We start from the raw sequence: 3,681 nt of genomic DNA, 5'->3' as shown, positions 1-3,681 counted from the left end.
CGGGCGGGCGGATGCCTGGAAAACACGACCGCTGGGGGTCGCTGCGGCCCCGCGGATGGGCGGGGTCAGAGGGTGGGGCTGCTAGAGAGATGAAGTGGGAGCCGGGAAGGAGCTGGGGGAGGGGAGGGGAGGGAAGGAAGGAGAGAGGAGGGAGCGGCTAGGACACGCAGCAATGTTGGAACTGGACCATCTCTGTACTGTAGTGCCTGGTGACTTTTCTTTTCCTACCAAGTCTCTGGGCTCCCAATTCTTCCAGACCTTTGCTCAAATTCCTTCCTACTCTACCTAAAGGAAGGGACATCCCCTCCCCCCCAGTAGGAGCTACTCCCATTTTGGTGGGCCAGGCAGGGCTCCCCACACCTCTAGCGTATTCTGACTGAAGTTGGGCAGAATGTGGGGTTGAGCTTCCAGGTGCAGTGAAGGGATACAAAGAACGTATGTCTTTGGGGTCCAGTGGGCACTGGGTGGTCGTTGAGGCTCTTGGGAGTTGAAAGGACCCTGAGGCAAGATGACCAGGGACAGATGTAGGAGCCCTCATATTGGTATATAACCCTTTCCTTCAAGAGTCCCACAGGTCGGCTTTGAGTCGAGTCTGCTCACATCCCTGGCAGGGTGCATAGGCAGACTGTGGCTAGGGTCCCCACTTTCCAGCCTGAAGTAGGTCTGGCTCTATGAAGTACAGGCAGGGATAGGGAAGGGGCTCAATTCGGGGCAGTTCTCAAGGGGGTAGAGTAGGAGGTGATGAGGCTTGCTTCTCATGACCTTCCAGTCCCGTTCCCGTTCCGTGCTCTCCCCCAGCCCCCTCCCATCCAGGAGGAACTACTTTTGGTAAGCCCACACTGCTGGGCTTGTCTTTAGGGACTTCCCACCCTCTACCCATTGAAGCTTTGTCATCTCTTTCTTTCGATGTCTCATACCTGAGAAACTGGCTCAGTGCACCTTCCAAGGTGTCTAAGGAAGAGGAAAATACCTTCAAGACGACCTCTTGGGAGCTGAAAGCTGTCCCTACAGGTCCCAGCCTGAGCCATACCAACCAGCATAACTTACCACTTGGGGTTCCTAGGACCTGGAGCCCTGACCTGACTATTAATATCGGTGCCAGCCTTTCATGGACAGTGCCAGTTACTGCCATGCTTCAGGTCTTTTGACTGGGTAGGGAGGGACTAGAACCAGAGGTATGAGTATGCATGGATGTCTTGTGTATGGTGTTTGCGTCTCTCTCTCTCTCTCTCTCTCTCTCTCTCTCTCTCTCTCTTTCTCTCTATTTCTGTCTGTTTTTTCTCTCTCTGTTTCTCCTTCTGTCTCTTTGTCTCTATCTCTCTGTCTCTGTTTATCTGTCTCTCTGTCCTCTGTCTCTTTTCTCTCTATCTCTGTATCTCTGTCTCTCTCTGCATCTCTCTGTCTCTCTCTATCTCTCTGCTCTATCTCTGCCTCTTTGCCTCTGTCTCTGTTTCTCTGTCTCTCTGTTTCTCTGTCCCCCCCTCTGTCTGTCTCTCTGTCTCTCTTTATCTCTCTGTCTCTTTGTCTCTCTGCCTCTATCTCAGCCTCATTCTCTCTCTCTCTGTCTCTCTTTCTCTGTCTCTCTTTCTCTGTGTTTCTGTCTCTCTCTGTCTGTCTCTCTTTCAGTGTGTGATGTATGACTGTGGCGTATGTGCACCTGAAAGAGAGCATCTGTCTGGGTCCCAGTGTGCCTGAGTGTGGCAGCTGCATGGTGCCCAGGAATAGGGATAGGTCTAGGCTTGCGCTCTGGTCATGCCAGACTGCAGTTGATGAGGCCATGCCTCAACTTTGCATACTTCCTGTCTTGGCTGCTCTCCAGTGAAAGGATGCTGACAGGTCTTTCTAGGGATTAGTTCTCCAAGACAATTTAGGAGTGGTAAGGCTGACGTTTCCCCACCAGTACCTCACAGGGGTCCACCAGCTCCTCACAGGGGTGCACCTCATCCGAGGCTCCAATGCCTGTGGCTACCAGCCCCGTATTGCCAAGTCACTAGTTGCATCTGACCCCTGCTCATCAGAGGATTCCCATTAGGAATCCCAAAAGGGCAGAGGAGGCCTGAGAAAGGGGGCAGCCAGGTGACAGAAGATGGACACAGGTAGTCTTTAGTACAAGGTCGAGAGCAAATTGCTGGAGGTTTTACCCTGGAGCAGACCAGGGAACACCTCAAAATGTGGCAAAGTGGGAATTTGAAGGGTGTGGGGGACAGTGGAGTTGGATGGCTACTCCCAAGGTGTGTTGATGCCCTGCAGAGAGACAACAGGAGACCAAGACACTTAGCCAGCAGGGAGGGGCTCCTTCTGATCCCAGAGGGGCTCTTAACATCTCTCTAATGGCTAAAGGAAATTGTACTTCATTCCAGAGTGACAGAGAGGCCCATTTGGCTCCAGGCACATTCGGAGAGACACCTGGGTTGGACATCCATGGAAGCTGCATATGTGGCTTTGTGCATCCCTGGCTCTTGAGGCCTACAGACAGGGTGGTCCTTTCTTTCTAAGCCAGCTCCCTTGACCCCTCCATACCCCCTGTGGAGGACAATGCTGATGGTATGATTGGAGCCCCATTGGAGGCTGCCTGATGACTGAGGAGAAAGCCTAATTTAGGGATATGTAGGATTGGTCAGATGAACAGAATCTGTGTTTGGTTGAGCCAGAGGAGCGAGCTGGCATGTACTCACAGGGGCAGCGAGGAGAGCCCTGGGGACAGGTTTCTGATGCTCATACAATGAACAGACAGAATGGACAATCCAGCTATTGACTGTTGTTCCTTTGGGTGTTCATGCGTTAGGGAAAGGGGACGCTAAATCAACTTAGGGATGATTGGACCTTAGATCTGAGTGGCCACTTTCCTGGAGGCACAGGGTGTCACCAGGATTTCCCTTTGGAGAAAGGATTTGTGGTTTTGTGTAATATAAGGAGTCATGGCTGAAAGGACGGTCATAAGCGGTTTGGGTGGGTGGGGGTGTACCATTTCTCATCCTTCTGGTCCTAGAATCTGATTGTAATTCACATAGTCCATCTATGGGTCTTGTCTTGAAGCAGCAGCTGACTTCATGCCATAGCAAGGGGTCAAGACATCCCATTCCCCCCCCCCCATGAAAACTCTGGTGGGATGGGCCTTTTGCCTTCACTATCTGTGGAGGAGAAGAGGTCTCCTGCTCACACACCAAGGCCACAGAAGGATTAGCCTGCCTTCCTCATCCTCGGTCCCATTTTCAGGCTGCACATCTCTCTAGTGCCTACTGGGGGTCTAAGGAGCTGTCATGAGGTAACCCAGAGCCTACACTGGTACCTTCTGAGAGCCAACCCACGAAGGGTCCTGAGAGACTGGCCACCTGCTCATGGATACCCCCAAGTCAAGTGTCCTTCCCTGCCATCAGGGAGAATTTAGATACCAAAGCCACAGGACTTTTGTTTGTTTGTTTTTGTCTTGTTTTTTTGGTTTGGTTGGTTTGGTTTTGATCCTATTTCCGGGGAGACGCTAAGACAATGAACATCATGTGTATACTTTGCCGTCTGGGAGACCAGAGAAGCAAGGCATGCACAAGAACCCTGACATGGCCTCCTAAAGGACAAGTGAGCAATTCTATCTCTCCCTCTACCTATGTTCTCAGGCCTACAGAGGACTGCAGTAGCAGCTCTGTGTGGAGAGCCATCAGGGTCTTCTTTATGCCTGAGACATCT

Source organism: Rattus norvegicus, chromosome 20, assembly GCF_036323735.1.
Source record: "Rattus norvegicus strain BN/NHsdMcwi chromosome 20, GRCr8, whole genome shotgun sequence".
Lineage (NCBI taxonomy): Eukaryota > Metazoa > Chordata > Mammalia > Rodentia > Muridae > Rattus > Rattus norvegicus.
The sequence above is the reverse complement of the archived record's forward strand: the minus strand, read 5'-3'. Positions refer to the sequence as shown.